The sequence below is a fragment of the Anguilla rostrata genome, chromosome 9, assembly GCF_018555375.3.
Source record: "Anguilla rostrata isolate EN2019 chromosome 9, ASM1855537v3, whole genome shotgun sequence".
NCBI lineage: Eukaryota > Metazoa > Chordata > Actinopteri > Anguilliformes > Anguillidae > Anguilla > Anguilla rostrata.
The window spans coordinates 39731898-39746093 of NC_057941.1; the positions used below are offsets into that span (position 1 = coordinate 39731898).

Genomic DNA, 14196 nt, shown 5'->3' on the forward strand with positions numbered 1-14196 from the left:
ATGCATATACCTAATGGGCCCTATATGGGCGACATAGTGGGGCGACATAGCTCAGGAGGTAAGACCAATTGTCTGGCAGTCGGAGGGTTGCCGGTTCAAACCCCGCTCTGGGCGTGTCGAAGTGTCCTTGAGCAAGACACCTAACCCCTAACTGCTCTGGCGAATGAGAGGCATCAATTGTAAAGCGCTTTGGATAAAAGCGCTATATAAATGCAGTCCATTTACCATTTACCATTATATGGGCATTAACTAAACTTGAAGCAAAGGTCCTCGCTATTTACTGTGCAACCAAATCACAATCCAATTCTCCAAGTCCATGAATAGTTCAATGTCCAGTGACCTGTTTTCAAACAGTCCAGGGTCAAAACTCCAGCCAAACAAAGTCGTCTTTCCAAAAACACAGATGTAAACAATACTCCCCCATACTCCAACCACGCCATCTATGCTTTCCCCCCACAAATATTTTGCAACAAGCAGATTGAAGCCCGAGGCTTGTATTCACAGCTCACAAATAGTTTTATCAATGGAATCTGAACCTATTCAGCCTAGAAGAATTTTCACATATTTATTATTCACATTCTTCATGTTAACCGGGGCTTTATATTAAAATTAAGCTTTTTGGTCATGCCAGGCATTAGACACTTACATTGAAAAAAACATCATATCAACAGTGAAATAATGGTGGTGGATTTGTGGTGGGGATTTTAGGGCCTACTGGTCCTAGGACTCTTGCTAAGGTCAATGGAATCATGGACTCCCGCAAATATCAAAATGTTTGGGCCAAAAATTGGTTTCCTCTGTCTGGATTTGAAGTTCGGACTTGGTTACAAAGAGGCACAGTGATCCCAAGCATACTTCAAAATCAACCAAGAAATGACAAATTGACCACAAAATTACTGTTTTGCAGACTTGTTTTCTACCTCTAGACAAGAAGTTATTCAAAAATGAGTGGTTTGAGTTGAAGGGCATTTCACAAACATAGACCAAAGGATCTAAAAGATAGATTATGTATGGAGGAATGGTTAAAGATCTCCCAGTATGTTCACTAATCTCAGTATTGAAGATGACTCAGAAGTGTTATCCCTGCAAATGGAGCATGAACAAAATTCTGAAAACAAGGTGTGAATAACTGTCATATATATTTTTGAGGAATGATGTTACTTGTTCAACAAATTATTTTTCTCAACAGTTGTATACAAAAAATCCCCTTTTTTGAAGATAGATTTCCCATATGTATTGTTTATTTTATGCAATCTTTGTCAAAGGAGTAAATTACTTTGAAGGGCAGTGTACTGCCTAATGCAACTGTACATTTAAAAAATCAAAACTGTACACACTGAAGTTGTATACTAGTGCCAGTTCATTTCATTGTGTTCTCCCTCCCACAGGAGGCTGTGTTATTGTAACTGGCAGCCTTCATTTAATCCCATAAAAGGTCAGGAAGAACATCCGTTGATAATCTCACCCTTTACGATGTCTGTGTATAGTACCATCAATCTGCCGGCATGGAAAAATGGATATCGCCACAAAAACATTTGACAAGATTCTCGTTAGCATCGCAAGCCATGATGGGAATATCATGGAAAAGAAGCGACCAGTGAATGCGTAATGGTGGGTGTTTTTCAAACGAGGGCAGTTAAAGACACTATTATCTGGGGAGCTGGGAACAGATGCAGCTGTTTTTTTTCTTTTTTCAAGTTATTATGTCTGGAGACCCAACTGTCACTGGGTAAAATAACTGTCATCTGAAGTTAATTTTACCTCAGCAGTGACATTATTAGGGAAAAAATATAGTTCCAGATGGGGTGACTGCTGGCATTGTTGATGTGTTGTTCATTATAAACAAGACAAAGCACTATATGTATAATGTTCATTTTAATGGACTTCCATGTCTTTTCGTACAGTTTGGTTACAAGAACAGCTTCTGCGAGGCCTAGTGCAGAACCAATACAGCAGCAGTTTTGTCACGGTTTCTGTGCAGGTAGATCATTTTTCTGTGCCTGCACCGGCTCAGTGGTTAGCATTCCGATTAGCCACTCGGCTAATCGTTATTTTGGTGTGTGGGGACGATTAGTTCGAGCTTGCAGATTAGCCACTCGGCTAATCGTTATTTTTGGTTCCTGTGGGAGGATTGTTCCTGCTTGAACATTCCATGCATTCCTGCAGGGTTACCTCTGATCGGTTTCACCTGGGGGTTGCTCACACCTTCCGCTGATTACCAGCCACACCTGTGGCTGGGTATTTAAAGCGTCAGTAGGCAGTGGAATGGTGCTTGAGTGTAACGTGTTTTGCGCTAGCCAGTTCCCTGTCGTATTCCTGAGCAAGGTAAAAGGAATTTAAGAAAAAGAGATTTAAAAAAGAATTCTGACTTCAGTTTGTTTGTTTTTTGGAAAAAGGTATTAGGACGGTATAGGTCCAGATTCTGAGGCCGGCGGTTTTAAGGGTTATTGTGTCACCGTTGGGGCACAAACCTTTCTGCCCTTTACTAACCAGTTTTCCCCCCTGGTTTTAGTTGGCCTCAGAACTTCTTCTGTTTTGTTTTTGAAAAGACATTTCTTTTTCTCAGCTTCGGTTCGAAGTTGTTTATTTTTCATTTCTCTTTTCCCTATTCCTTTATTTTCCTTATACTCCTTCTTCCTCAGTTACCCGTTTAGGGGTTTATTATTCATTATTTGGGATACGTCCCCTAGGAGTATAGCACCCCCTTATTTCGTCTCTCACGAGACTCAGTGGTTACTGGAGTGCCCTTTGGTAACTTATAGATCCCCTGTTTGGTCGCGTCTGGTCTTCACCCTTCCCCGCCCTCACAGAACACTCAAGCCAAATGGAAGTACCAGCGACCATCGGCCTGGATCAGGCTGTTACGGCTCAACAAGCCATCCTGACGGCCCATACAGAGGGGCTACAAATGTTGCACAGTCAACAAGTGAACACCACTACACAACAGGCAGAGCTGTGCGAGCGTTTGGCCCTACAAGAGGAGGCGTCACGCCGCCAGGAAGCTACACTGACCGGCCTGCTAGAGATTATGGGTCGCCAGCAGGTGGCTTCTGAGGAGTTTAGGCGAGGTTTCGAGGAACACCGGGTCCGGGTAGAGGAGGAGCGACGTCTTGAACGCGAGGAGACAAGGCGTTTCCAAACTGAGTTTCTTCGGAGACTCGATGCTCGCGCTCCCAGTACTCAAGCACAATCCTTTCCTCCCCAGACATACACACCAGCACTCTCGAGTAATCAGGAACCTAAACTTCAGCTCCCTGCTCCGTTCGAAGGTGAATCCGGCAAATGCCGGGGGTTCATAACGCAATGTTTTATACAGTTTCGAGCTCACCCTTCACGATATGCTACGGACGAATCAAGGGTGGCATTTATTGTTAGTCTCCTTAAGGGCCAAGCCCTGGCCTGGGCTGACCCACTTTTTCGTTCAAACTCACCCATAATGACAAGTTCAGACCGCCTCATTGAGGAGATGGAAAGGGTGTTTGACCACGATGTTACGGGCAGCGAGGCGGCCACTAGGTTAACCCGTCTTCGGCAGGGAAGGAATAGTGTTGCAGAATTCTCGATAGCATTCCGATCGTTAGCCGGCGAATCAGGCTGGCCCGAACTACCACTTATGACACTATTCACCAATGCCCTGTCAGATCCGGTCAGGGATGCACTGGCTGCGAGTGAGCCACCCGCTACTTTCGAGGCATTGGTTGCGAGAGCTATCCGCATTGATCACCGGGTTAGGGAACGAGAGAGAGAGAAGGATGAAAGGAGAGGTCGAACGACTCCTTACATCGCACCTCTCTTGGGTACGCCCATTTTCTCCACTCGTTCCCAAGACTCAGGAATCAGGTCAGAACCTATGCAGGTGGACAGTGTGGACGTTCGCAGGGATGCTGATTTTCGATCAAGAACCAAGAGATGCAACTATTGCAAACAGATAGGGCACCGCATAAAGAGTTGTCCAGTGCTAGCAGCAAAAGATCAGTCTCGTCGGTGAAGCGTAAGCCACCGGCGAGACATGAGTTATCAGTCTTTCGCACCTGTATCCCCGTTGAACTCTCCTGGAATAAAAAGATCATTAACACTAACGCATTTTTAGATTCAGGCGCAGTGGATTGTTTTATGGACACAAAATGGGCAAAGAAACGCGGATTACCTGTGCGTCTATTGCCACAGCCTCGGGTGATTACTGCGCTTGATGGTCGTCCATTAGGCACAGGCCTAGTGGAAAGAACCACCGCTTTTATTCAGATGCGCGTCCCTTTTGGTCAACATGTGGAGCATATCAGATTTTTTTTGGTGGAATCGCCTACCTTTCCCCTTGTGTTGGGGCATTCCTGGTTGGTTAGGCATAAACCTTACATCAACTGGGGCGGGACTGGGGAGGCCATCCTTCAGTGGGGTTTGGAATGCATGTCTCACTGTCAGCAGGAGACTACGCAGGCTCCTGGGGTTGGTTCTAGTTCCCAGCCCAGTTTTGATTACTGTGATGAGGAGACCGTTACTCCCATCAGTCAGTTTGCGGCATCGCCCTCTTCAGGTAGGGAGGAGAGCCTAGTCTGGGATCCGTGTTTTGACTCTTTCTCTCCTTGCGATTACGCCACAGAGGAATTCTCGGGTGAGGGGGGTTCTTTAAAAGCCATAGCGAACAAGATACGGAAGATGAAATGGAATATCCTTATTCCGCCAGTATGGAGGATCTGGTTACAGTGGGTACGGTCACTATTCCATTACCAGTCAATGTCCCAATGATTATGTAGATCTTGCGCAGGTATTTAGCAAGCAAGAGGCCACTACTTTACCTCCGCACAGAACGTATGATTGCGCTATCGAATTGTTTCCTGGTTCGGTTCCACCAAGGGGTTCCTTATATTCTTTATCGATTCCCGAGAGCGAGGCTATGAGGGAATATATTCAAGAGTCCCTGGCCAATGGTTTTATTCGACCCTCCACTTCGCCGGCGGGGGCAGGGTTTTTTTGTGTAAGAAAAAGGATGGGAGTCTGCGACCCTGTATAGATTACAGAGGTCTTAATAATATCACGGTCAAGAACCGCTACCCCTTACCCCTTATGAATTCGGCTTTTGAACGTCTCCAGGGGGCGACTATATTCACCAAACTTGACCTTCGGAATGCCTATAATTTAGTGCGAATACGAGAGGGGGACGAGTGGAAAACGGCATTTAACACGCATAACGGGCATTTTGAATATTTAGTTATGCCTTTCGGCCTCACGAACGCCCCGGCGGTATTTCAAGCCTTAGTTAATGACGTTCTTAGGGAGATGTTGGAGAGATTTGTGTTTGTCTATTTAGATGACATTTTAATCTTTTCCAACACTCCTGCTGAGCATGTCAGTCATGTCAGGCAGGTTTTGAAATGCCTTTTGGAGGCTAAACTGTTCGTGAAGGCAGAGAAATGCCTATTCCATGCCAAATCTGTCTCTTTTTTGGGGTTTATCATTTCTGAGGGTACTATTAAAATGGACCCTGATAAAATCTCTGCGGTTAAGAATTGGCCCCCACCCACATCGGTTAAACAGGTGCAGCGGTTTTTGGGATTCGCCAACTTTTACAGGCGTTTCATTCGCAATTTTAGTGCAGTAGCCGCACCGATCACTGTGCTGACCAAAAAGGAGGCCAGTGTTCATTTTTCTTGGACACCCAAAGCCGACGAGGCTTTCCGGGTTTTAAAGTCTATGTTCTGTTCTGAGCCCATTCTCATCACGCCTAACCCGGCACTTCCTTTCGTGGTGGAGGTGGATGCCTCTGAGCTTGGCGCGGGAGCCATTTTATCTCAACGATCCCCTTTAGATAACAAGGTGCACCCGTGTGCATATTTCTCGCGATCCCTTTCCCCAGCGGAGAGGAATTATGACGTCGGGGATCGTGAACTTTTGGCAGTCAAGCTGGCTCTGGAGGAGTGGCGGCATTGGCTGGAGGGGGCGGAACATCCTTTCACGGTCTGGACAGATCATAAAAACCTAGAGTTTATTCAGAGCGCTAAGAGACGGAATTCACGGCAGGGTCGCTGGTCTCTGTTTTTTGCCCGATTTAATTTTATCCTTACTTATCGTCCGGGTTCAAAAAATATCAAACCTGATGCCCTGTCTAGAATCTATGACCAATCAGATGACAACCGCTCCCCAGAACCCATTGTTCCCTCCACTCTGATTGTAGCTCCTGCTATGTGGAGGATTGAGTCAGTGGTCCGGAAGGCTCAAAGGTCTGAGCCGGATCCGGGTGGAGGTCCGCCTAACTGTCTCTTTGTCCCTGCTAGGGTACGCGCCCAGGTGTTGCGTTGGGGACATTCCACGCATCTGACTTGTCATCCGGGTGTCCACAGATTCAAGGATTTTTTATCCCGGCGATTTTGGTGGCCTGGCATGGAGAGGGATGTGCGGGAGTATGTTTCGGCCTGCTCGGTTTGCGCTCGGAACAAGGGTTCTCGCATTCCACCGTCGGGTCTTTTACGTCCATTGCCCGTTCCTAGTCGCCCTTGGAGTCACGTAGCGCTGGACTTTATCACTGGGCTGCCACCCTCTGATGGCAACACTGCCATCTTAGTCGTTGTGGATAGATTCTCGAAAGCGGCTCATTTTATAGCGTTGCCTAAACTTCCGTCGGCTTTGGAGACCGCCCGGTTAGTTATTAACCACGTCTTCCGATTACACGGGTTACCTCAAGACGTAGTATCGGATCGTGGCCCGCAGTTTACCGCGCGTTTTTGGCGAGCATTCTGTTCACTTCTGGGGGCGTCGGTCAGTCTCTCATCAGGGTTTCACCCGAGACCAATGGACAGACGGAACGCACAAATCAGACGTTGGAAAACACTCTCCGCTGTCTGGTCTCTTCCAATCCTACCTCCTGGAGCCGTCAACTCGTGTGGGCAGAGTACGCGCACAATACGCTACGTAACGCGTCGACGGGCACCTCACCGTTTGAGGCCCAATGTGGTTATCAACCTCCACTCTTCCCTGAATTGGAGAAGAACATCGAGGTGCCCTCCGCAGAGACATTTGTCAAGCGGTGTCGGTCCACCTGGAGGAGAGTTCGTACTTCACTTCTACGCTCGTCAGCCAGTCAAAAGAGGCTTGCCGATAGACACCGCAGACCGGCGCCCTCCTATCGGGTGGGTCAGCGTGTCTGGCTTTCTACTCGTGATCTCCTCTACGAGTGGAGTCTCGTAAACTCGCTCCTCGTTTCATTGGTCCATTTAAGATCCTTCGGAGAATTAACCCGGTCACAGTTCGCCTACAGCTGCCCCGGTCCATGAGAATTCACCCTACCTTTCATGTCTCTCGTCTTAAGCCAGTTCTAGTAAGCGCGTTGGCTCCTGTGGACAAACCCCCACCTCCGCCTAGACTCGTGGATGGGGAACCAGTTTATACGGTGCGTCGCATTCTGGCCGAGAGGCGTGTGGGCCGTAGGGTACAATTTCTCATTGACTGGGAGGGTTATGGTCCGGAGGAGCGTTGTTGGGTTCCCTCTAGGGACATATTGGATCCTGAACTGATCCGGGATTTCCGCTCTCGTGGGTCCGAGGGCCCGTCTGGGGCCGGCCCTTAGAGGGGGGGTACTGTCACGGTTTCTGTGCAGGTAGATCATTTTTCTGTGCCTGCACCGGCTCAGTGGTTAGCATTCCGATTAGCCACTCGGCTAATCGTTATTTTGGTGTGTGGGGACGATTAGTTCGAGCTTGCAGATTAGCCACTCGCTAATCGTTATTTTTGGTTCCTGTGGGAGGATTGTTCCTGCTTGAACATTCCATGCATTCCTGCAGGGTTACCTCTGATCGGTTTCACCTGGGGGTTGCTCACACCTTCCGCTGATTACCAGCCACACCTGTGGCTGGGTATTTAAAGCGTCAGTAGGCAGTGGAATGGTGCTTGAGTGTAACGTGTTTTGCTCTAGCCAGTTCCCTGTCGTATTCCTGAGCAAGGTAAAAGGAATTTAAGAAAAAGAGATTTAAAAAAGAATTCTGACTTCAGTTTGTTTGTTTTTTGGAAAAAGGTATTAGGACGGTATAGGTCCAGATTCTGAGGCCGGCGGTTTTAAGGGGTTATTGTGTCACCGTTGGGGCACAAACCTTTCTGCCCTTTACTAACCAGTTTTCCCCCCTGGTTTTAGTTGGCCTCAGAACTTCTTCTGTTTTGTTTTTGAAAAGACATTTCTTTTTCTCAGCTTCGGTTCGAAGTTGTTTATTTTTCATTTCTCTTTTCCCTATTCCTTTATTTTCCTTATACTCCTTCTTCCTCAGTTACCCGTTTAGGGGTTTATTATTCATTATTTGGGATACGTCCCCTAGGAGTATAGCACCCCCTTATTTCGTCTCTCACGAGACTCAGTGGTTACTGGAGTGCCCTTTGGTAACTTATAGATCCCCTGTTTGGTCGCGTCTGGTCTTCACCCTTCCCCGCCCTCACAAGTTTAATGAGAAAGAAAGCTTGCAGTCTTTATAAGTTTTTAAGGTTTACGATTAGTCGCCGTGCCTTTCTCCTGGTATGCCGTCAGTTGGATACCATGTGGTCCTGCGCATGTGTCAGTATGTGTAAAACATCTATGTAAGCTTATATGATCTAACCAGAACTGTTAAACCACAGTTGTTTAACCAGTTGTAATGTATAATTCCTATATAAGCTTTCATAATTTGAACAGAACTGTGAAATTCATTTTTAGTAGTGCGTGCAAGTTAAATATGAACCTTAACAAACATTTAGGTTTTTTTGTTACTTGCACTGACACTAATTTCCTCATATTTTCATAGACTGCTTCTGTAAATTCAGTCATTAGCACTCCCTGATAAGTCAATTATCTTCCCAAATGATGATTAATTGCAAAGTCCATGACAGAAACTGGTAATAATAAATGAACATGGGTGAGGAAGGGCTGGCAATCAAGCAGCAATGCAGTGATTGATTAGAAGGTTTACAGCCCTAACTACTGTTCTTAACATGCTCCAGTAACTTTGAGACTGAAATGCTAGTGCTCTATCTCACTGTTCCTCCAAACATCCAGTGGCTGACAATTCATTAACGTACAGAGCGAATGGCAAGGATTCAAAATTTTGATGGCAAGGAATATATGTAGCATGGAGATAATGTGTATATACTAACATGTTGTAACACGTGCAAATGTAGACAGACAGACAGACGCACACATGCACACACACATATACGCAAACACACAAACACATGCACACACACACACACACACACACACACACCTACACCCTCTCTCACACACACACACACACACACACAGAGAGACATGCGAACCAAACAAAACCCATTAGGTAAATAAATCACCTGTAAATCTTTGATCAATGGGGATGAATATGGAAGGGGACAGCTGAGGAAGGAGAGCTAAGTTTGGCAGGCAGACCAGGCGAGAACTGCGCCTGCTTATTAAACTAGACAACTGCAACAGAACTGATTCTCCCATCCGTCTATCTCATTAGCGCCAGTGACGAGAGAGGCTGTTTTTCACCAGAGGATGAAAAAAGGAAATGGAAAAGCGGAATGTTGAAACTGCTCTCTCTGAGTCCAGTGGTCCAACCATAGGGCGTACATTGGAACTGGAGAGGGTAGGAGGGGCCAGGCGGTGAAAACTTGGAAGTAAAGGGAAGTAGCATTTACTGTGCATGTTGAGTGCAAATGAGCTTGCTGCCCATTGACTTTTGTGTAGAAAACCAAGGTGATTTAACAACCAGAGAAAGCCTCGTCAGTCAGTTTTTTGTGATCATAAATTTCATAATGTATTGGAGTTTGTGAAACAATGGTTGTTTTGGTCCAGGTAAATTATTTATTAAACCTTACATATTTTGCCGCCTATTAATGGGAGCTTTAATGTTTTACACTCAACCAGTACAGTACAGCGCAGTACAGGCTTACTTCCGGGGCTTCACAAGCTTCGGTTAGCTGAAGGCAGGCATTCCTGTTTAATTATATATGCATGTCTATGGGTCCAACTGCTCTCAGGGGGAGTGGTTTCCACACACCTCTCAACAATTGTTACACACGCTCTCTGTGACACCTGGGTCAAATCATTTGTGTGTAATACTTTAGACACCAGTGAAATTCCTTAAGATTACTGACCATCTTAAAGGAAATAGTTTCTGTATTTACAACAGAATTCTGAACAAATTCTTCAGAAATATAATCTAATCTTTTTAAGTCTTCATTTGTAACTCCCCAGGAGTGCTTATATACCCAGCTCTGCTCCCTGTCTCATTCAGGAATGAATCACAGAAACAGAGTCAGTCAAATCGGGTTATGAAATTCAGTTCACTTCTTGAAAATCTTCATAGACTTTTGTGGCTGTTTGTTTTACTTCATTCCCTGAGTCACAATTCAGTTCCTGAATTGACTGAATTGAAATACACTTCCAATCATTCAAGGAAGCATGTATTTCCCTCCCTGTGCTACTGCTTTATCGGGCTCCACAAACAATCTCCCATTATCAAAGTGCAATGCGGTCTAATTTGTATCCGAGGAACATTACTGTAGGCTAATTATAGCTTGAGCCAATTCCTCCAGGTGGTGTTAGAAGTAAACCACACCTCCTTCTACAGTAGTGCCTCTCCTTCAGAGGGCATGGTAATTCTTTAATTTGAGTGACGCAATTTGAGGGCTGTTTTTCCAAAGTGTGTTCCAGTCGTTTGGATTTGCAGCATGGCAAAAGGTGGGGTGTTTGCTGCCAGGAATTGGAGTGAGTACAGGTGTTCCTCATTTATTAAATTTGTTGGGACTTAGTGCTGGCTGCACACATTTTAATTCAATTCCTCTCTTGCCTAATACATTTTAACCGTGTCCAATAGCTAGATGTGTTGCAGGTGTTGTGTGAGTGTGTGTGTGTGTGTGTGTGTGTGCGCGCGCATCTGCGCGCGTGACCATGTGTGTTGGAGGAGGAGTCCAGATTAGAGCTTGTCATTTTCCCGTGCTGGTAAAACCCGACCAGAGCTCGACAGTTAGGGTCGGCTCGGGTCCTAATTCTGTAATTTTATGTCGGGCGTAGTTCGGGTTGGGCTCTTTAAATTTTGAGCGTGAAGTACCATGCAAGGTGGGTGGCAGTTGTAGGTAAGATAGTTTAAACTATGCGAGTGACAGAAAGGATGCCTCAGAGAAAATATGAGAGCATGAAGTGGTCCAGCAGCCATCAAAAGGAAAATGTGAGGTCTAGACAAACTTTTACATGGTTTTGCAAATGCAAATAGGCTACTGTGGTACCCAGGATTACCAGCTTTCGGGAGACAAATAAGCATACAACCTCACCAGCCATGGCACTGTGTGTGGGCCTAATGGGCCTGGGCCCCACCCACTCTTACCACTGGTTCATGCTAAAATAACAGTCGGGAGAACAGTTTTAAACTTTTGTTTTCAATTATTTCCAGTGACATTTAAATGCACAATAAAGATTGAAAAAATGTCCTCTTGATTTCTAAAAAAAAAAATTAAAAGATAACATTTTATGAGGCTACCATCTGCCTGTTTCACATTTCTGGGTATGTAAACCAGATGTAGAGGGAACTTACGTCCTGTAGCTTAGTTGTGTTTAGTTATTCATGGAAAAAGGCGAATTTCAGAACCCACTGCATCACAAGAGGAAACAAGCCTATTTTTCCTTTCATTCATTCCCTGAGGATGAACACTTTCGAGTGATAGTAGTTTGCTACACAGGCATGCAGCCCAGCAATGACAAGATCCACCAGTAGTCTATGTATATATAAAATCTTAAAAAGCAAATAGCTTCCAAAGGAAAATATTTAATCACATGGAAAACTCTCAAACAGATTCAAGTGCCTTTAAATGAGTTAGCTAGCCAACTGGGAATCCCACATTCATTCATAAGAGCAAGCCAGTGTTATGCTAGGTCCGCTTTCACTCATGTAACTTTGTATTACAATTCAATTTGATCTTTGGTCATGCATAGTTGCTAGCCATTTACCAAATTGCTTCAAAATATCTACTGTATATTTTTGGTTGTAGCAAAATCATGTCTTCATTCAATTGGGCGGCTATGTATGACAAGATATCATTGGCAAAACCTCTTTAAAAAGTTGTCCCATCATGATTAATTTGTTTTGGCACTGATGGATTTCCATACCTTGGATGAGGAGCTAACACCATAGTTTAACGTTTCATAAAATTGAAATTCTTAGTTCAGTGTTTCAATGTCATGTGTTTCAAAGGTATTCTATGTAAAACAAGTGTCCTTATCCATTTCAGCTTCTGCAATCACAAGCTGGTATAGATGTTTTATTTTGTTAAATATTGAATATGCTGTCCCAGGGTTGCATGCACACTTCAGCTGTGACGTTGCTCAGAAACCGGTCCTCTTCACCCAGTGTTCTATATTGCTGTAGGAACATGTCAGCTTCCAACCGTGTAGAATGCAGATGTCAATAACGATTTAGAATGCTGATCCGATGTTTATGACCTAAACAGCACAATAATGACAAATGGTGCATTTTTGGCATGACAGAGCCATAACACCTGCTGTAAATTAGTGAAAGAAAGGACATGGGGTGTGCAAACAATTTCTGCAATTAACCGGCCCAACCAAAATTATTTTTCCCCATCTAAAATTGAAATCCTGGTGTTGCTACTGAACCTCACCATCATAAACAAGTCAGAATAAGCGGGAAGTAGAGTGATTGCGGACCTGGGGGTCGAATAGTTAAATTAATCGCTCAATTAATAAGCTAGCTAGTGTCCTTAAACAGCAGTAACCATAAATGTAAAAAAAAGAAAACAGATCGCTTGTTACCAAACAAGCAACCAGATTTTAAGCAAAGCAAGCCAAAAAATAAATTTTTTCAAGGGAATTTTGGAAAAACAAACAAGCCCAAATTGCATATTATAAGCTAAATTCTGGTCACACCTTGCTAAAGTAGGCCTATGGTAGCTGTAAAACAGGAACATTAACATTACGACATACGGTACACTGCATAAGCCTGATCCAACCCGGACATCAATTGCATCTTTTCCTAACAGAACAGTGATGATACCTCAAACCAGGGTGTGTCTACTGAACTGACACACTTATTTAAGTCAGGTTCACATTGGGCCAGGCTTTCAAAGTGCTGCAACACGCTGGCTTTGCTCAGACTGAAAAGAATCCTGGTTCATCCTGTGGAAACAGCACTCATGGTAACAGTGTACAGATAACACATTCTCATCATTCATCTCCCGCATTACTGCGTATTTGTGGCCATCTGGCCAGAAGTAAAGGTCACAAACCATCTTTACCTGTATGTATGTCCTGTTTGAATGGCATAATTCCAATTACAAAATGTTAGCTATCCATCTGAGATGTGTAGTTTCATTTCTCATCCTGGTCAGGCCCTGAACATGCACAATGAAAAGTGTAGCATGGCTTCAGAGAAACTAAAGGCTTTCATTTTTTTTTTTTTTTAAACAGCTTTTCTCAATTCCAGCTGGAAGGCAGTGGTTATTTGAAGACTTATAATGCAGTCTTTTGTGGCAGTCAGTGCTTCTTTTAAGTCTGTTGACATACTGACGTACAGCAGACCTTGCTATGCACCAATGGGGTCTATTTCACAATCATGTAAAATGTTAGAAATTAGGAAATTGGTATACAGTATGTGTATATATGACAAATTAAAGGAAAAGGTCTCAGATGTGCATTCGTCTTTTTAAGGAGGAATTTATGCACTGAAACCCTTCTATAATATCTATCTCTATGTAGTTGTTGACAAACTGTTCTTGCTGTCTAATCAGTCTAATCATATCTTGCGTTGACATTCTCAGTCACCGGAGGAAGAGCTGCTCTACTTTTTTTCCTGACATATTCCGCTAATGCACAAGCATCATGGTCATCGAATGTGCGCTTTCGACCACTACTTCCAACACTTTCTATTGATGTGTTTCTCATAGATCTAAATGTCACTTCAGTCATTGTTCCTATTGAAGCACTAGCCAGTTTAGCAGTCTCTGTGACTGAAGCTCCTGTCATCCGTGCCCCAATAATGAACTCTCTTTCAAAGTCACTTAGGTCTTTTTCTATTGCCATATTGATCCAAAATTGTGGTTAACTGGGCCTGCTCTGCATTTTTATACATGCCACAGAGCATTAAAGGATGTTAATTGCATAATTGTATCATCCAGTACACCCGTAGGGAAGCATCTGAATTTGTTATGTTTCACCACCCATTTATTCAGGTTTTTCCTTTAATTTGACATACA

At 44.3% G+C, this 14196-nt stretch overlaps 1 protein-coding gene across 3 annotated transcripts in view; it reads left to right on the forward strand.

The window, feature by feature from the left end:
* Nucleotides 1–14196, forward strand: part of LOC135263748 (contactin-5-like) — a 382506-nt gene that overhangs the window by 352089 nt on the left and 16221 nt on the right. The window lies entirely within an intron of this gene.